The sequence below is a fragment of the Eulemur rufifrons genome, chromosome 8, assembly GCF_041146395.1.
Source record: "Eulemur rufifrons isolate Redbay chromosome 8, OSU_ERuf_1, whole genome shotgun sequence".
Classification (NCBI taxonomy): Eukaryota; Metazoa; Chordata; class Mammalia; order Primates; family Lemuridae; genus Eulemur; species Eulemur rufifrons.
Window position 1 is genome coordinate 78,431,259 of NC_090990.1, and position 21,663 is coordinate 78,452,921.

At 35.9% G+C, this 21,663-nt stretch overlaps 1 protein-coding gene across 3 annotated transcripts in view; it reads left to right on the top strand.

The window, feature by feature from the left end:
- The window catches only part of SNX7 (sorting nexin 7), a 97,852-nt gene that overhangs the window by 55,577 nt on the left and 20,612 nt on the right, over positions 1-21,663 (top strand). The gene's annotated exons all lie outside the window — the stretch shown is intronic.

Below are 21,663 nucleotides of genomic sequence, written 5' to 3' on the forward strand. Positions count from 1 at the left end.
TGTAGGTACTATTATTTTCCTCATTTTATAAATGTGACAATTGAGGCACCAGGAAATGAAGTTACTGGGTCAATATTGCATTCATGTAATTATACATATTTAAGATAACATACATATGAATGTGTGATTTTTAATATATATTAAATAATAATGTAGAAGTATGACCTTTTTCACTCACATGCATTTTCAATACTTCCTTTGAGTCATCCAAGTTTCTTTTATTTGAAGAGGAAATGTATATACAGATCAACAATCAGGAAAAAGGAGATCAGAGCCTCTGTTTTTATGCGCCATTGTTTTGAATCTCTATATAAAGTGTAACTACAAGTATTACTGTCAACCTCCACTACTCATTTATATAACATTAGAAACTTCAGCATTTCATTTGTCCTGTAAGATATATGTTTTTGATCTCTAATATAACTAATTGGCATGTTAATTTAAAAAAAACTTAGAACAATGATTTATTTGAGTTGATAACATAGTTTCATTGTTCAAAATTCATGCATTTAGAAAAACACATTCAATGAAAAGTCTTCTTCTCATCCCCATATCCTGTCCTCCCAAGTCCCACTGACCATGTTGTAAGTACATACTATTGTTAGTCACTTCTGTAGCCTTCCAGTTTGATTATAAATATATGACAAATACAAATATACATTCTGATTTTCTTTTTTAATACATGTGGTAATATGTTATAAATATTTTTGCACTTTGTTTTTTGCATTTATTGACTTTTTACAGCTACATGATATTGCATTGTATGGATGTACCAGAATTTAGTTAACCTGGCCTGTGCTGGTGAATATTTCTAATCTTATACTACTATATACAATGCCTTGGGGAAGAACTTCGTACATTTATTATTTTGTAAATGTACTCGTCAATATGTGGAATAAATACCTAGAAATGAAACTGCTAAATCAAAGGATATTTAATTTTGATAGCTCTTTACTAAATGTGAGATTTTTTGAGCAAGTTAGCTAACTAATCTATGCCTCAGTTTTTAAATTTGCAGAATAGAGATAATAGTAGTACATAGCTCATAGTACTAAACGTGTTAACCCATATAAGGTGCTTAGAATAGTGCCTGGCACACAGGAAGGACTAAAAGAATTAGCTGCTGTTGTTGTTAACACCAAATTACTCTCCAGAAGGAGAGCTATTCATGTTCTTACCATCTTGCCTGTTCTTGTACCCTCCACCCCAGCCTTGTTGATGCTAGTTATCAACCTGTAGAGTTGTTGCCATCTGAAAAATAAAAAATGGTAGGTTTAATTTGCATTTCTTATGAGTGGAGTCAAATATTTTTTTTGATTATATATTTAAGTAAAACTTGTATTTCTTTTTCTGTGATTATTTTTTTCTCATTAATTTTTCCCTATTCTTGGTCTTTCTCTGATTTTTTCCTAAAAAATTCTTATTAAGGAAATTAGTCTTTATTTATTAGTCATATTCTTTAGATTGATTTTTTTCTATGCAGAGATTTCTAAATTTTTAATGTCAGATTTATCTTTTTCATAATTTTAGTTTTAAGGATAAGTTAGAAAGTCCTCTTCTTCAGGTGACAGAAGAATTGTCTCATAGTTTCTTCTATTAACTTTTTGGGTTTCCTTTTCAATTTTTTAAAATTATTAGTAGTAGTATTTTTTAGAGACAGAGTAATGCTCTGTTGCCCAGGCTGGAGTTCATTGGCCTGATCATAGCTCACTGCAGGCTTGAATTAAGCTCAAGTGATCCTCCTGCCTCAACCTACCAAGTAGCTGGGACTATAGGCACACAGCACACACCTGGCTAATTTTGTGTTTTTTGGTTTTTGGGTTTTTGGGTTTTCTTTTTTTTCTTTTTAGAGATGAGGTCTCACTATTTTGCCCAGGCTGGTCTTGATGGTCTTGAATTCCTGGCTTCAAGTGATCTTTCTGTCTTGGCCTCCCAAAGTACTGGGATTACAGGTATGAGCCACCACACCTGGTTTTGCCTTTTTTACATGTGAACCTTTGAACCATTTGGAATTAATTCTGATCATAAATGTGATGTTTTCATTCAATTATATATATGTGTATATATATTTTTTTCAGATAATTCCAGTTGTGTCAAATATACTAAATTTTTGTTTTCATGTGTGACTATTTTAAAACTATGTTCCCTTGGTCTGTCTGTTAGTTAATGCTCTAGGACCATACTGTTTCAATAATGAAGGCTTGAGAATATGTTTTATATGTGGTAGGACTTATCTACCCCTACTTTTTGCTCTTCTTGTTTGTTTACAGTTCTATTAAAAGTAAATTCTGAAATATTTATAATGATAAACACTTTAATTATGAAGTCATTTCCTAGAAATAAGTAATCTATTGTTTCTTTGTCTCCTTTTAAAAAAACAACTATCAGTAGACTACTATATATATATATTCAAATGTACCTTTAATTGAATTTGCTTTAGGCTAATAGTGCTTCCAAAGTATTTTGTTTTTCAGAATGAAGTGATTGAGAAAATACTCAATAATGTTAGAGTCTTTCTAGAAAGACAAATAAAAGCAATTTTATCTTTATCAAAGGATACTTTTTAGGGGGGAATCCCTAATTTATATACTTGAGCACATACGCTATTCCATTTATATGATCACAATTTTATTTATTTATTTATTTATTTTTATTTCAGCTCATTATGGGGGTACAAAAGTTCAGGTTATATATATTGCCTATGCCTCCCCATCCCCCCGAGTCTGAGCTTCAAGTGTGTCCATTCCCTAGACAGTGCACATCGCACTCATCATGTAGGTATGCACCCATCCTCTCCCCCCCACCCCCATCACCTCCAGTCAGAACTTCAAGCGTGTCCATTCCCCAGGCAGTGCGCATCGCACTCATCAAGTAGGTATACACCTGTCCCTTCCCCCCAGCCCCCATCTCTGTCCAATACCCAACTGGTGTTATTCCCAAATGTGCACTCAGGGAAACCATTTTGCTGGTGAGTACATGTGGTGCTTATTTTTCCATTCTTGGGATACTTCACTTAATAGAATGGGTTCCAACTCTCTCCAGGAGAATCAAAGAAATGCCATATCGCCATTATTTCTAATAGCTGAGTAATATTCCATGGTATACATATACCACATTTTGCTAATCCATTCATGAATTGATGGGCATTTGGGTTGTTTCCACATCTTTGAGATTGTGAATTGTGCTGCTATAAACATTTGGGTGCAGGTGTCTTTTTTATAGAATGACTTTTGTTCTTCCGGGTAGATGCCCAATAATGGGATTGCTGGATCGAATGGTAGGTCTACTTGAATCTGTTTAAGGTATCTCCACATTGCTTTCCACAGGGGTTGCACTAGTTTACAGTCCCACCAGCAGTGTATGAGTGTTCCTTTCTCTCCGCATCCACGCCAACATGTATTGCTTTGGGACTTTTTGATAAAGGCCATTCTCACTGGAGTTAAGTGATATCTCATTGTGGTTTTGATTTGCATTTCCCTAATGATTAGAGATGTTGAACATTTTTTCATGTATTTGTTAGCCATTTTTATATCTTCTTTTGAAAAATTTCTATTCATGTCCTTTGCCCACTTTTTAATAGGGTTGTTCGATTTTTTCTTACTAATTTTCCTGAGTTCTATATAGATTCTTGTTATCAGTCCTTTATCTGATGTGTAGTATGCAAAAATTTTTTCCCATTCTGTAGGTGGTCTGTTTATTCTTGTGATTGTTTCTTTGGCTGTGCAGAAGCTTTATAATTTGATCAGGTCCCATTTATTTATTTTTGTTGTTGCTGTGATTGCCTTAGGGGTCTTCTTCATAAATTCTTTGCCTAGACCAATGTCTATAAGAGTCTTTCCTACATTTTCTTCTAGAATTCTAATCGTTTCACACCTAAGGTTTAAGTCTGTTATCCACCGTGATTTGATTTTTGTGAAAGGTAAAAGCTGTGTGTCCTGTTTTAGTCTACTACATGTGGCTATCCAGTTTTCCCAGCACCATTTATTAAATAAGGAATCTTTTCCCCAGAGTATGTTTTTGTCTGCTTTGTCAAAGATTAGATGGCTATATGAGGATGGTTTTATATTTGGATTTTCTGTTCTGTTCCACTGGTCTGTGTCCCTGCACTTGTGCCAATACCAAGCAGTTTTTACAATCACAGCCTTGTAGTATAGTTTAAAGTCTGGTAAATTAATACCTCCCATTTTGTTTTTGTTGCTTAAAATTGCTTTTGCTAAACGGGGTCTTCTCTGGTTCCATACAAAGTGTAAAATTATTTTTTTCTATATCTGTGAAAAATGATGTTGGTAATTTAATAGGGATTGCATTGAATCTGTAGATAACTTTGGGCAGTATGGACATTTTGACAATGTTGATTCTACCGATCTATGAGCATGGTATGGTCTTCCACCTATTTACATGCTCTGCGATTTCCTTCCTCAGTGTTTCATAGTTCTCCCTATAGAGGTCCTTTACCTTCTTAAATATATTCCTAGGTATTTTATTTTCTTTGTTGCTATTTTGAAGGGTATTGAGTCCTTAATTTGGTTCTCCGTTTGACTGTTATTGGCGTATATGAATGCCTCTGATTTGTGTGTATTGATTTTGTATCCTGAGACTTTACTGAATTCATTGATCAATTCCAGGAGTCTCTTGGTTGAATCCTTGGGGTTTTCTAGATATAACATCATATCATCAGCAAAGAGTGAGAGTTTGATCTCTTCTTTCCCTATTTGGATTCCCTTGATTCTGCTCTCTTGCCTGATAGCTCTCGCGAGGACTTCCAATACTATGTTGAAAAGTAATGGGGACAGTAGGCAGCCTTGTCTGGTTCCAGTTCTAAGTGGAAATGCTTTCAGTTTTTCCCCATTCAGTATGATGTTGGCTGTGGGTTTGCCATATATGGCTTGTATCATTTTTAGATAGGCCCTGTCTATGCCTATTTTGTTAAGTGTTCTTATCAAGTGTTGAATTTTGTCAAATGCTTTTTCTGCATCTATTGAGAGGATCATATGATCTTTATTTTTGCTTCTATTTATGTGATGAATTACATTTATAGATTTGCGTATGTTAAACCATCCCTGCATCTCTGGGGTGAAGCCCACTTGGTCGTGATGGATTATGTTTTTGATAAGCACTTGGATTCAATTTGCTAGGATTTTATTGAGAATTTTTGCTTCTATATTCATAAGGGATATTGGTCTGTAGTTTTCTTTTTTTGTTGCTTCCTTTCCTGGTTTTGGTGTCAGGATTATGTTGGCTTGATAAAAAGTGTAGGGGAGAATCCCATCCTTCTCCATATTGGAGAATAGTTTATGTAGAATGGGCACCAGTTCTTCTTCGTAGGTATGGTAAATTCAGGTGTGAACCCATCTGGTCCAGGGCTTTTCTTTTTGGGAAGGTTTTTTTATTGCTGTTTCGATTTCAGATCTAGATATCAGTCTATTCAGGAATTCTGTTTCTTCCTGGTTGAGCCTGGGAAGGCTGTGTGTTTCTAAAAATTTGTCCATTTCCTTCAAGCTTTCTAATTTGTGTGCATAAAAATTTTTGTATAATTCATAGATGATATCATGTATCTCTGTGGCATCAGTCATGATTTCTCCTTTCATGTTCCTGATGGAGGTTATAAGAGTTTTTTCTTTTCTGCTCTTGGTTAGTCTAGCCAGAGGTGTGTTAATTTTGTTTATTTTTTCAAAGAACGAACTTTTTGTTTTCTTAATCTCCCTTATAGTTTGACTGTTGTCCTTTTCATTTAGTTCTAATTTAATCTTAATAATTCTCTCCTTCTGCTGGGTTTGGGGTCGGTCTGTTCTTCCTTCTCCAGCTCTTTGAGTCTATTCATTAGATTGTGTATTTGTAAGTTTTCTGTCTTTTTGGTATAGGCATTTATGAAAATAAATTTTCCTCTCAGGACTGCTTTAGCTGTGTCCCACAGATTTTGATAAGTTGTGTCTCCTTTGTCGTTTAATTCAAAGAATCTTTTGATTTCCATCTTGATTTCTTCATTTATAAAATGATCGTTCAGGAGAAGGTTGTTTAGCTTCCATGACTTTGAGTAGAAATGAGAATTTCTGTTAGGGTTCATTGTTACTTTTATTCCACTGTGATCTGAGCAGATGCATGGTATAATTTCTATATTTTTAAATTTTTTAAGACATGCTTTATGTCCTAGGATATGGTCAATGTTGGAGAATGTCCCATGAGCTGATGAGAAGAAAGTATATTCAGTGGTTTTTGGGTAGAATGTCCTGTAGTTGTCAGTCAGGCCCATTTGCTCTAGCATTCTATTTAAGTCCATTGTTTCTTTGTTTATTTTTTGTTTGGAGGATCTGTCCTGTACTGTCAGTGGCGTGTTAAAGTCTCCGGCTATTAAAATGCTGTTATCTATCATTTGGTTCAGATCAAGTAGGGTTTGCTTTATGAATCTGGGTGCACCTAAGTTGGGTGCATATATATTAAGTATAGTTATGTCTTCTTGTTGAATTGTACCCTTCACCAATATATAGTAACCATCTTTGTCTTTCATTACTTTTGTTGATTTAAAAACTAAATTATTGGACATTAAAACCGCCATGCCAGCTTTCTTTTGGCTTCCATTTGCTTGAAATATCGATTTCCACCCTTTTATTTTCAGTCTAAATGCATCCTTGCAGGTTAGATGAGTTTCTTGAAGAAGACAGCAGATACTTGGCTTATATTTTTTTATCCATTGGGCCAGTCTATGTCTCTTGAGTGGGGAATTCAATCCATTCACATTTAATGAGAGAACTGATAAGTGAGACAGATTGCTGTTCCTTATGTTGGGTTGAATTTCATTGATCTGTTTTCTCTCTTGAGCCATTGTGATAACTGGGTTTTTTTCTTTATCTCTTGAGTAGTTTTACATTCATGGGTCTTTCTGGTGCTGGACCATGTGTAACTCTGTTTTGAGTACTTCTTGGAGAGCTGGTCTTGTCTTGGTGAATTTTCTGAGTTATTGTTTATCTGAGAATGTCTTAACTTCACCTTCATATATAAAACTGAGCTTAGCTGGGTACAGGATTCTAGGCTGGGCATTATTCTGTTTCAGAAGAGTGAGAATGGGGCCCCAATCTCTTCTTGCTTGTAAGGTTTCAGTTGAGAAATCTGGCGTGATTCAGATGGATTTTCCTTTGTATGTTACTTGTTTCTTTCTCCTTAGAGCTGGAAGAAGGGCCACTTTCGTGGATATTTTGGTCAGTCTGATAACTGCATGACATGGTGTCTTCCTATTTGGTATGACTCTCCCAGAGGTTCTTTGAGCTTCTTGAACCTGTATATCTAGAGATTTGGCAAGGCCTGGGAAAATTTTCCTCAATTATATCTTCAAATAGCTTATCCAACCCTTGCTTATTGTCTTCTTCACCCTCGGGAATGCCGATAACTCTCACGTTAGGCTTCTTCACATAATCCCACATTTCTTGTAGACACTGGTCTTTTCTCTTGTTTCTTTGCTCTATCTCTGTGACAGACTTATTTAATTGGAAAGTGTTATCTTCGATCTCTGAGATTTTTTCTTCTGTTTGATCTACCCTGCTCTTGAGACTTTCCACTGTGTTTTGTAGCTCCCTGAATAAATTCTTCATTTCCAGGAGTTCAGTTTGATTTTTCTTCAATATTTCAATTTCTTTAGTGAATTTTTCTCCCAAGTCCTGGATCTTTTTTGTGGTTTCTTTGTGTTGATTATCCATTTTTTCTTGCATAATGTTCAGCTTATTTATGATCCATGTTTGAAATTCTTCTTGTGACATGTTGCTATTTTGAATCTGGTTTGTGTCAATTGGTGGAGAACTAGTAATCCTCTTTGAGGGCAAGGTTTCAGCTTGATTCTTTATACTCCCAGAGTTCTTTCGCTGAGCCCTTCCCATCTGGATGAATCGTTAAGATCCCTTCTTTCAGCTTTAGACTGGATAGAGGCACGCCATGCACGCTGATCTTAGGCAGTGTAGCAGACCAGGTAAGCTGCCTCCTCTGTTGCTAGGGGGAGCCCTTTGCGTGTTGTTCAGGATTTTGCTACCTTCGCTGGGGGGCTGCTCCTGTTGGGTCCAGCTCCAGAGAATTAACCCAACCCCAAACCGGTTTGAGAGTCGAGACATTGGGCTGTTCTGAATGCAGACGGAAAGTGACCCTTTCCCTGCCTCTTCCTCTCCCGAGGTGGTTTCTGCCTCTCTCTGTGCGAAAGACAGTGGCTAGGGGGAGGGGGCGGTGCCCTCGTTTGCCCAGTGCCCCAGCCGCTGCAGCTTCCATGGGTGATGGTCCGCCCCACCCCAATGTCCGCAAGGTCCACGCTCCACTCTCTCGTGACTGGGGAAGCACTCAGTGTTCACACAAAGGCGGAGCTCCTAGTGGGGGGTCCACGGACTAGGGAAAGGAGCCACCCGGGGAGCCACCCGGTACCCAATTGCTCCGCAGCAGCTAGGCTGTGGACCCCGACAATGGCGGCCACCCGTCTGATCACAATTTTTTAAAGCTGTGCTACACAATATGGTACCCACTAGCCACATGTGCTATTTACATTTAAATTTGAATTAATTAAAATTAAATATAATTAAAAATTCAGTTTCTCAATTGCACTAACTTCATTTCAGTAGTCAAATGTGGCTGTTGCCACCATGTTGGACAGTCCAGAAGAGAGTATTTCTATCATCACAAAATGTTCTATTGGCTAGCTTTGTTTTAGGGCTGTGATCCCCAACCCCCAGGCCATGGACTCATACTGGTCCATGGCCTGTTAGAAACCAGGCCACGTAGCAAGAAATGAGTGGGCAGGCAAGGGAAGAACGAAGCTTCATCTGTATTTAGAGCTGCTCCTCATCTCTCACATCACTGCCTGAATTCCCTCTCCTGTCAGATCAGTGGCAGCATTAGAGTCTCATAAGAGCTCAACCCTACTACAGACTGTACATGCGAGGGTCTAGGTTCGCACTCCCTATGAGAATTTAATGCCCGATGATCTGAGGTGGGGCTGAGGTAGTGATACTTGCACTGGGGAACGGCTGCAAATACAGATTATCATTAGCAGAGAGGTTTGACTACACAATAAATGTAATGCTCTTGAATCATCCTGAAACCATCCCCCTCACCCCTCTGTGGTCCGTAGAAAAATTGTCTTCCATGAAAGACAGGTATATTATAACTTTAAGAGCTATTTTGTATGTATGGTAGTTTTGGTTGATTGAATCAAAAAAGAGGTCATTTATCATGAACATTTTAGCTTTGATAGGGATTCAGGTAGAAAAGAAATGAATGTCTGAAAGAAACATGAGGGGAATTCACCTGATTAAAAGTATAGTGCACACAGTATTACAGCAAAGATAACATAGTGAGTGCTCAACAAATAGTTGTTGGATGAGTTAATATATTTTCTAAAAATTGATCTTTAATAAACAAAAAAAAAAAACTAAAGGCCTAAAAAGATGTTTGGCAGTACAAGGAGATCTTTGCTTTTATTCTTCTTAAATTGCTAGGCAGGGTTTTTAGTGATTTGGAAGTATATTCCAAAGTACTTCTAGAATCAGGGGGCAAAATATCCATTTGTGTATTTTGTCTTAGGGTTTTATCATTCCATAGTTTGTGCAGAAGGCTCAGAGGAGATTTCTACCTTTCCTAAAATGTGACCCTTTAAATAATTGGCTTTCTGTTGCCCGTAATGTGACGAGAAATCATAATTATTATTTGAGGGATATTAACGGTGTCAGAGGTACTGGCTTGATTTGTTGGTGTTTTGTGACTCAATTTGTCATTTTTAGAAAATGCATTGTGTTTTACTGAATAAGTTACATTTGGATAACAAAATCCACAGTGGGTTTCAGGGAGAGAGGTTTCCATTTTTTAAGAAAAGTGTGTATTATAACTATATAAAAAAAGGTACTACTTAGTAATCACATGTATGCCTAAGCAGCATTGAATAATCAAGTGCCTAATTTCTTTAGACACATCTTACCTCTCTCATGAATCAGAAAATAATACAATTTTATTGTTAAGAGCCCTCTTATCTCTCCCCTGCAATTTAATTAATACTTGTTAAGAAGAGGTAGCTGTCAGATTAGAATTGAATTTTTGAATTTTCTATTGTCTTCTGATGGAGTGGCAATCTAAATCTTTGTATTTAGGTATATTATTTTCAAGAACATTTGAAAATGATAATTTCCCAGCTTTTCTGATTATGAAGAGAAATTTTTAGCATTTGAATAAATAGATTGAAGGGTTGATTTTTCTTCCATAAAAGGAAATAATAGAGAAGCCATTTAAAAAGGAAAACAATGATGATAGTTTTTTAAGTAAGGATAACTATCATCTTCAAATTGTATTAGTTTGTTCAAAAATTTTGGTGATATATACCTTTAAAGTAAGGTACAGGCACATTTTAAGTTTTTATAGTACTTAAATGTGTAAAGAAATAATCCTTAGAAAGCCAGTAGAGGAATAAGCTTAGATTCATTATTAACATTTCATTTGCCTAAAATCATTCAATCTACAAATATTTATCAAATTCCCACATAGCGTAAGCACTGTGAATCATGCTGACAAGATAGACGGGTGGCCCCTCATGGCAGAACTTACATTCCAACAGAAAAGTACAAGGAAAATAAATAAAATAATTTCTAGTTCTAACCAATGTTAAGGAAATAAAGCATTGACTAAGAGAGGGAATAGCAAAAAAAAAGAAAAGAAAAGAAGGAAAACATAAATGCTGTTCTGGGAAGGATTATCTGAGGAAGTATTATTTAAACTGAAATTAAAGAGAACTAGCTAGAAGATTTAAATTTGAATACTTTTTAAGATCATTCACTATTTGTCTCCCTTAATATCTCTCAATAAAGTTTTAATTTTTTTTTCCCAAACAGGTCTATATCTTTTGTTAAATTTATTCCTAGTACCTTATTTTTTGTTTCAATTTATCATAAATTTTGTATTTCAAAGCATTTTATTGTCTAACTTTTTTTGGCCAGAGTTATAGAAATATAATTTACTTTTATATATTTATTTTGTATTTAACAATCTTCTCAATTATTTTTAATTTTAATAATTTACTTGTAGACTGTGCAGAAAATTTTATCATTGGTACATATTGGTAATTTTATTTCATTTATTCAATAACTATATTTTTTGTTTCATTTTCATTTGTTGGTAAGCCAGCAAAAAAGCATTATGGTATTATTAGTGATGGAACATTCTTGCATTATTTCTGATTCTAACGTAAATGCTTCCAAAATAATTTTCATTAGTAATGATGTTTGCTATAGTTTTTTTCCCTGTATATTTATAATCAAGTTAGGGTAGTTCTCATCTCCTATTTGATGAGAGGTTGATTCATAAGTGGGTGTTGAATTTTATTGAATTATTTTCTATATCTACTCAGATAATTGTATGATTTTCCTCTGTTATTATCTTATTGTGACTTACACTAAGAAATTTTCTCATTTTAACGATTCTTGGATCCCTGGGGCTAAACCCACTCTGGCCTTTGTTGGATTTGACTTGCTCTTTTTATTTTTTTTATTTTTTACAACTTTTGTATAAACATTCTGAATTAGAATGCTTTGGAATTACAGTTACTGCTACCAGAAATGTCATTTCTTGTATCAAGGTTATGCTAGCCTCATAATTTTCTTCAGGCCAGATTAATTTGTGTGAGATTGCCATTATTTGTTAATGAAAGAATAGCTCTCTCAATAATGCATTAGGAGCAGACCTCATAAGCTGTTTAGACATTGGGGGTTCAGTCATAATATTAGAGAGACTTTAAATTGTAATTGTGCTACCCATACGACCTTACTTTTAAATGGAGAGAATCACAGGGTAAGGATAAAGGATGCTTATTTACCATTAGTTCTAGATTATAATATCAGGGATAAGTGATGAAAGATTGGTGATTAAATAGTCAATAAGGGTGGTTCTTTCTTAGAGAGGTGAGTGAAATTTTTCCCTAGATAGATTGCTTTTTAGCAGTGATAAATCATAGTGATTGAAAAAAAAATTGACTGGATATTTTCTTCTGTTTTCTGGCAGTTATTCCTAGAGAAATAGACTGTGGGAGTGCTGATTTCTCCATCCATAATTTTTATAATTGATACTTTGAGAAAACTGTTGGTAATCAAGGCAATTAACTCCTCTAGAATTATCATGCCAAAGTATATTAATTACTTATTAAATGTATAGTGCAGCAGTCAAGCAGATTTGCTTCTAACACATTTTAATGTGTCATGTACTTGAAACAGTTTTACCAAAAGAACTGATTTTGTATGGTATAAGAAAGTTGTAATACATACCCCAGTAAATCTGAGAAAGACCCATCAGTGGCCAATGCAAGCTCAATGTTTCTTTAAGGTCTCCTGTTTTAAAGTTTCATTTGAATATCAGTATTCCATAATATGTTTATGTTAATTTTAAAATGTTTTTTCTCTGATCTTTATAAAATATTTATGACAAGATTATGTCATGTTTATTCATGACTTAGGCTATCCTTAAGCCATCACTGAGTATTGATGTGTTTATAGGAATCCCAATTTGAGGAACACACAGGAAAACATTCCATATTGGTCTCATCATGTAACTGTATCAGAATTGGGAGGACTTTTTTGATGTTAAGTAAATATTTGCCTCTGTGAAAGAAGTGTTCTAAAATTTGAGTAAGTAAGGAAGGAGAACATTTCACTTAAGGGCACCATGCCTAGTATTATACTTGGCACATAGTAAGTGCTCAACAAATAGTTGTTGACTGAATTAATATATTTTCTAAAAACTGATCTTTAATAGGCAAGAAAAACTAAAGGCCTAAAATGATGTTTGGAAGTACGAGGGGGCGAGTCTTTGCTTTTATTCTTCTTACATTGCTCAACAGGTTTTTTTAGTTACTATTGATAGAAAGTTTTTTTTTAGTGACTGGACAGGGTTTTTAAGTGATGAGGAAGTACATTCTAAAATTCTTCCAGAGTCAGGGGGAGAATATCCATTTGCATATTTTATTTTAGGGTTTTATCATTCCATAATATGCAAGATACAAATGCTTCTTAAACTGCAGAGGAATAATTTATTGAGGTGCCATGGCAACCTAATTTCTTAAAATAGAGGTAATTTCTGGACTTTTTGTCTTCACCTATCTGATTTGGAGGAGGTTCTTTCTTAGACTCTTTGGACTGAGACACTGTACATTTCAGCCATGAATATTCTCAGGCACATTGGGGCTCTTGGGAAGCTTTCTGAGCTATTAATAAAATAGCTCTTGTTTCCCCTGTGGCTATTGTTCCTTTTTTATGCTGGCTTTCAACAGGGACTCCCTAACATAGGACAAGTGAGCGAGAGGGCAGATTCAGTCAGGTAACTTCTTATATGCTAACAATAATCTTTTCATCATCACCCCAAGAGTGCCCTCTAACCCTCGAATATATATATTAAATTCTTAAGTTCAGACACTTTGCTAACATATTATTCAAGACAATCCTATGAAGTAAGTATTTTCTTTCTCATTGTACAGGTGAGGAAACTGCACACTATCAAGGAACTGACCCTGTCTGAGGTTATGTAATTAGGACTTGACCTCATGGGCCTTCAGAGCCCAGGCTTTAGATCACTGACCTATAAATGTGTGTGATTATGAAATTTTTGTAGTTGAATAAAAAAGGAGGAGAAGTCAAAACCAATTAATACCTTAAGGTAGCTGAGAAAGATGAAATATCATTTCTTCAAAGTAGAGCTGCCTAAGTGGCCAGTATATGTAGATTCCAAGTCTTCACCTAGAGCCAAAAGCATTTCTCGTTAAGAGACAGGGAACTTATCACCGAGGCAGGTGCTCCAACCTCCCTCACAGCAGGTACACGTCTTTCTCTCCACATGCCAGAGCACTGGACATAGGGAAATGTCCTGGAAATGAGGATGTCACCTAATCTGAGTTGATTACATTTGATTGTTTACTTATCATATTCATGTGTACTTTAATGTCAACAAGTGAATATTTAGTGCAATAAGGAATATTTATTGGATATAAATATACATTTTCTTTTTAAGGAGAATTTTTGGATCTAGATATTCCAGATTTCTTAAAATTTAGTTTGGGGAGTACTTCCTTATTTTATGAAGAAAAATAGAAAACACATTGATAGACTCTGAGGCAGCTGTTAACATGGAATAAGACGTATAGAATGTGAAAGAACATGCATAAATAAAACTAAAAGTTTTATATTAAAAAATCAACTTAGGTGTAGTTTGCCAAACACTTAAGGAAAAGAAAAATATAGCTGAGAGCTACCTTACAATTGTTGAAAGTGTACTGTTCTAGGAACCAGCATCATGTGCCAAGTCCTACTTTTATATTACTGAAAGTTGGGCCAGCTAGATTGGGGGTTGCAGTGGAGAAAGCTACCTCCGAGAATGACAGAGAAAGTTATGGGAGATGCTATGTGACATACAGGGCAGGACTGATCATAGCAGGTACTCAGAAGTGTTAATCTAACAGGAGTGTATTAAGAATCTGCCATGTGTGCTGGGACTCAGCTACCTACCCCTCATCATAGCTCTCTTGTGAATTCCTGACCCTTTTTTACTATCCAACTGTCCTCGATATGTTAGAGACAAAGAAAAAAAAGATATTAAGTTGACCAAAAGGCCTTTAAGCAAAAATACATAAAGGAGATCAGGGCTGTTTTTCATCCTCTTAATAACAAAGGTGATGTCACTGGACCGGGTAGATGGTTCCCCATTTTAATGCCCATCTGTCCAAAGGTAATTCTTCTCCTTTCCAGTTCTTGCCAAGTCCAGAGCTATGTAAAGTAATTCCTGAATGGCTGCACTTTTCTGCCAAAGAGTCCAAATAAGCTCTCAAATTCTAATTGTAAGAGAACATAGGATAGCCAAGTGAATTCAGTAAAATAATTGTTATTTCTATTAGTAAATTTGAGAGTTCTTGCCTCTATAATGGAAACATATTGAAAGAAATAGCATGAAAAGATCAAAGTTAAGTCTAAAGAGCAAAAGGCTGACCCAATCATCTTTAAGCACATATTAATCTCTAAGAAGAAAATCCCAATTATTTTCAAATGTTTTGTGTTAGATCAAATGTATACACTCTGGATACATTGTTTTTACATCTTATATAGTTGATGAGTATTCAAGTAATCCCATTTTATAGAATTTGTCTCCAAATTTTATTTATTGTAAAATATTTTGGAGATTTATATTTGTGGAGCATGGTCTTTTTAACATTTAAAAAAATCTTTATTTTATTTGCTACTGTAACTTTGTGAGAATATAATTCACATATGTGATATTCTATTTATAGATATTTGTGATATAATTTTCACATTCACATTTTATCAGAAAGGAAAAAACTATCTTTTTTCTCTTATAAGATCCTAAAATGGTTTATCACTTATATCTTTTCTATAAAGTTAATAAATACTATCTTACAGTAATCCAGTAATTTTCTGTGAATTCTTTTACTTTTCATATTTTAATCATTTAAAAAAGCTAACCATATGTGCATAGATTTATGTAACTTTTCTCTAATATTAGATCTGTTTCTGATGGTTGATATATGTGAAGGTTTGTTTTTGAAAATTTAAATTTGTAAAAGTAATATAAAATTAAAATTTATAAAAGCCCTTTTTAATGAAAATTATTAAAATAGTGTAGAGTTTCTGAATGGTTTCACCTAATGTCAGTGCTGAGCTTATACGGAGCAAAACCTCCAATATAGTTAAATGGGCTTGGGAGATGAGTGCACCTGTGGTCGTGTAAGCAGCCATATGTACTTCAAAACTGTTAAACAGAGTATAATGGTCTACAGTGGTAGAAATGGTCCCATGAGCCCATGCCAATAGAATGTTAGTTTTGATTTCTAGTAATGATGATCTATTTGGGTTTATTCACATTGTTTTCCCCCGCTTTCCCATGTGACCTACGAACACTCACAGCATCATGACCAGGGTTCACAGCTGTAGCTGGGTTTATGGAGCCCAGCACATCTTGACTTTTTCAATCATCAGAGCATTCCTAGATCACTTTGGTGAATGGAAGAAACAAAACACCCAATCTAACAAGTACAGGAGGAAACTCCCTTCAGCTGCATCTGAGTTACCTCTGGTCAATGGGATATGACATGAACCTCATGGATCTTTTATTCTTCTACTCGACACCCTACCCCCCTTATACTGTACTTTCCATGGATGAGAAATAATGAAGTATAGTAATTAAAACTTCAATATTTAATATTTTGATGTTAATTGTGGGCTTATTTTTAGTTTTTAGTGTTGTTTTTCTTCATTGTTTCCTTTAATTTCTTCTTCTGTGACTTTGTTCCTTCTCAGATATCAGCAAATTTTGTTTTTACTTTGTAAGAATAATAGTAAGAATTTTTAGTGAAATGTGTCATAAGCTTACCAAAGTTTGATCATGTAAGTAAAAAGCAATTAAGAGTTTAATCCTATCATTTTTTTTAGAACAAGGGAAAACTCCAAAGTATGAAAATACTGTTTTTTGTAAGATTTATTTAGCCCCAAGTGCCTCAAGAATCTGTGCTCATTAGATTGTTTGTATCTCCCCATAACATCTGCAATGTGGCTTGCACATAGCAAACAGGAACAAACATTTATTAACTGAGTGAATGTAGTTCATTATCTTTTTAGTACATAATTCTCACAAGGTGGTTTTCTTGAGGAGCGTGAACTGCTTTTGTATTCTTTAATCTTGCCCTCCTTTTCTTTGGATTTATTTTTTTTTTTTTTTTTTTTTTTTTTTTTTTTTTTTTTTGTGAGACAGGGTCTCTCTGTCGCCCAGACTGGAGTGTAGTGGCATGATCATAGCTCTTGTGGCCTCAAACTCTTGTGTTCAAGCAATCCTCCTGCCTCAGCCTCCAGAGTAGCTAGGACTACAGGCTTCTGTGTTGCTAGCATTAAATGCATTTCGACTCATATTTTCAATTTACAATGGGTTTATCGGGATGTAGGTAAGAGGAGGAGCACCTGTAACTGATTGTATCAAACGTGGTCACAGTCAACAAATAGAACCAGGTTTATATATTTATTTTAATGGGGTGGATTAAGCTTTGTTTTATTGGACCAAGTGTTTTAACAGTTTCCAAATGAGCTACATTACCATTTTTTTGTTGTTATAGAAGGAATTCTAAAGCAATTTAGGCATTATTAAAATATCAAGTTAAAAACCTTGACAGTGGAGAGAGGTCTCTCCCAAAGGATTAGAGCTGCACATCAGCTGCTCTGAGGGACAAAGTACTTCTCCAGGTAGTTTCCTTATGGTTTTTACCTTTCTTCCTTAGATATATAGCTCTAATTTTTCATTATTTAAAATATTCAGCTCTGCTTGAGTACACTTGTTATGTCAATTGGTATATCCATGTCACCTCCCAATGTGCCCAAACCACCCAAATTAGAATAGTAGAATAACTTTGGAATTTCAAAGCTTAAGTGTAATCTTGCCTCCTGTTGACCTCCAAAAATTGTTTGATGCTTTGTATGCAAGTCAATGATTTTGAATGTTTGCATAACAGTGTCCCTCACCCTGAAAGACTATTTGAGACAGTGAACGTCTGTATTACCATTCTTTCCTTCAGGGCTTCATCTCCTGTCTCCCCCTCCTCTCTCCCCTACCTGTTCTTCCAGCTAACCTTATCAGCAATACAGACTTTCTCCCAATTCCCACTCTAGTCAGGTAAGAGATTCTTCCATTCTTCCTCCCAGCATTTTAGTCCCCTCTTGTCAGTTCCTGTGGCATCAGGAATCTGATCATTGCCACTGCCCCAGTTTTCTACTCCTTTTAGTGACTCCACTTGTCTTCTATGAAAATCTGAATACTCCACAGGAAACCCCTTTGGCACCTGGCACCACCTATATCTCTGTCCTTTTGCTCTTTTGCTATTCCCCTAGTCTTACTCTAGGTATCAACCTTAAAGAACCACCTGCAATTCTTCAAAATTTCCAAGGTAAATTTGCTTCTGTGAACTTACACCTGCAGCTTTCTTTATGTGAAATGCCCTTCATGTTGTCTTTTTCCAATTGCTTTTTAATTTCTCTGTGTTGCCTTAAGTCTGTGAGGTCAAGGTCCATTTCTTCCCCCTCCACGTTAGCTTCTAACCCAGACTAGATGGTGCTGAGTGGAAGCTGCTGGGTGAGTGAGTAGAAACAAACCAAATCCTCCTCACCACTGCTCATGATTGTCTCCTTGGTCCCATTTCAGGTGAACTGGTTTCCTTCTTTCCCCTCCTCCTTCCTTTCTCTTTGAAAAATTCTTACATACCTCTGATTCAAGAATCTCTCTGAAGTAGGGCTCTGCCCTGAGCAAAACCTTCAGTGGCTTACCATTTCCTGCAGATCCACATCGTGCTCAATATCATTTCTGGCCCCTAGTGGTCAGTCTTCAGTCTACCTGTCCATCTGCATTTCCCACTTTCCTCCTTTCCCTCTCCAGACTCCAAACCAGCCTGTTGTGCATTCTTTTGTCACACTTTGTAGCATACTCTGTCTATTGTTATGTTCATGATATACTCTCAGCTAGGTGTTTCCTTGACCCAGTCACTGACTAGTGAATTAACAAAGTATCCGTATCCGCTACCCCACAATCACAATTAATCCTTCATTCTGTATCTTTATATGCCACTATAATTTTTTCCTTCCGTTATGGTATGTATAACATTCTGCTTTTTATTGTAGCCTTTTGTTTTTGCTTTATTTTTATGTATCTGTACCCTAATAGATTACAAACTCTTTGAGATAAGAGCTAAATCAGTTTAACCTTGAAAGCCACAGGTGAGCTAATTCAATCAATGCCTGATGCTGTTCCATCAGTGTAAATAGAGCATGTGCTTTCACTTAAGCAGATCTTGGTTTTAATCCCTACTATGCCACAAATAGCTATATTATCTCTGCCATTTCTTTCTCCTAGTTTCTCAGTTTGTAGTAGGAAGATGATAATACTAAATTTGCAACATACTTATTCAGATTAAACAAGTAATACATACAAAGCATATAGCTTAAAATAATGGCTCATAGTGGAAATGCAGTAAATGGTAATTATTATTACTGCTGTTACTGTTACTATCACCGTGTACTCACCATTGGAGAAGGGTGTTGTTTTGTTTGTGCTCTTAGTATTAATGGTTTTTAATTGTGCGGTTAATTTCTAGCTGACTATAACTGAAGCTGGAAGTTACCCATTAGCCTTGCTGTTAAACATAAACCATTGCTGCCCTATCCTACAATCTTTTATTAGTACTTATTCTGGCAGCCTTACAACATTTTGCTGGCAAAAAGGGTTGCTTGTTTCTTCAGTTTTTCCACCAACGGAGGGCCAAATTGCTGCCAGTATTTGTGAAAAGAAGAATTCTACAAGCTCTAAATCCTTTTAAACCCAGTCTCTTGCATGCTATTTTGCAGTTAGAGTGTATGACTTGAATTTCCAACGGTTAGAATTATTGAAACCTGCTGTGTGGTGCTGTGAGGCGGTGGAGCACTAGGAGAGCTTCTCTGGCCTGGCGGATTGCTAACAACTCATCCTACCACTTCGGTTAATTTTTGTTGAGTATGTACGTTCTGTCAGAGCCTGGGTGGATGGCACAGTCAAAATGCATAGTCTTTGAACCGGAGAGCTTGCTAAAATTGAATCAACTAAGGGGAAGGACATCTGAGATACAGACCAGATCATACTTAATTTATGTGTTTTGTGCTTAATGTCAATTAGTGTTTCTTGGAATTAAAATTATGGGAAAATGATTTATTGTGAGGAAATACCTAATGTTTCTTTTCTCCTTTTCCAAATAAAACAATGGAGAACTCATCAAAGAAAAAAAAAATACTCAGATATAGCCAGAAAAAGATAACACGAATTGATTGTACATATTTAAAGCATATACATGTATCATCTTCTACACTAGTGAAAACAGATTAAGAAATAGCACTAGAAATTGACTTAAGACCTAGACACTGGCAGAAGAATGACATATTACCAGAGATCAAAATACTGGAAAAGGAGAGGGAATCAGCGTCAGTTTATGCAGTTAATACTGGTGGTGGTGGTGGTGGTGGTGGTGGTGGTGGTGGTGGTAATGGTAATAGAGAACATTTAGTAGGCAAATTGTCAGGGACTGTGTGAATCAATTAATGTTCATTATTTAATGCAATTTTCATAAAAATCCCTGTGAAATGGATATTATTATTTCTAGGTTCATTTTACAGATGAAGAAACTAGGCTTCAGCAGATAGTCTTATGCAATGTCACATAGCTTGGGACGTAAACTGAAGTCAGACTAACCTACTGTCAGTCTTTTTAATTACAGCGCTATACTGATAAGGCTGCAAACCTCCTTTCTTTAGGTGAGAGGCCAAAGTTCTGAGAATGAGTTCCTAAGCTCTTCTCTATGAATGCAGTAGCTCTTGGCCAGAGCAGAACCACCAGCCAACCTGACCACCACTTCCAAGGGTTTTAATGAGGGGGGATTTACAGATTGACAAGGGCAAACTGAAAACTTCATTGTAAATCCTTTTAAGGACACATTTTAAGCTCCATCAGGAAGGGGAGGAAGATAGAATATATGATTTAGATACTGTGTTTCCCAAAAGCTAATTTCAGTAAAGACACTCTGCCAGTAATTCCACTCTAGTGCATAGCAAGTTTAGACTGCAAAGCCTAAGCAGAGGAGAATAACAGTGTGATTACAACTGGTGTGCGTACCTCTTGATCCTATATGCAGGAGAGACATTTTGTTGATAATCTCCATCTGGCTATGAAAATGGCAAGACTCCATCCAACACCCCAGAGGACCGAGGCTATCTAACCAGTCCCTGAGCTTTCCTAGCAGACCCAGGTCCTGTGTGAGTTTGGCCTTCAACAGTTTCACTTTTAGCTTATCCCCCAGCATCCGCAGCTTACTGTTATGAGTTATCCGATAACATCCCACTAGACATGTTCTCTAAGATTTAACAAAATAATTACCTAAAAGAATACACATGCCCATAAACTAACAAATGGCCTCACTGAGATAGTTCTACACTAAAACCAAAACAAGAAAGTGAAAAAAATAAAACAAAAAAAAAAACATACAAGTCAACCTTACCACTTAAATAGATCTTCCATAGGTAATACAAGATTTATATAATACCGAATATCTATTCTTTGGAAAATGAAAACACATAAGGCTGCAGTGAAATAAGAAGAGAGAAGTGAAATCCCGTATTAGAAGAGTTAATTCAAACATGCTTTGGAAAGCTTGTTGATTCTAAGACATGTATTTTCACATTTTAACATATTAAAATAGAAATTCTTCTTATGTAATGGCCTCTTACAAATACTTTCAGTCATGAAATGGTGGCAATGTATAATTCCCTCTTTAAAACATGAGAGAGATGGAGTCATTTCCACTCGAATCTTCCTGGCTTTGGATCTCACTCAATAAAATCCAAGAACCTTACCCTGGACTACATGGCTAAGTATGATGGGGGCACTCATTGCTTCTCCGATGTCATTTCCCACTCCCCCCCACCTCTTTTTTCTCTTTTCCCCTCTTTTTTTCAGTCTGCTACAACCGTACTGGTCTTCCTGCTCTTCTTGCACAAGCCAGCAGGCTTCCACCTCCAGGCCATTGCCCTTGTTTTCTGTGCTAGGAAGGCATTTCCACGGAGAATCCCATGGTTCACTCTCACATCTACTTCCGATATTTAT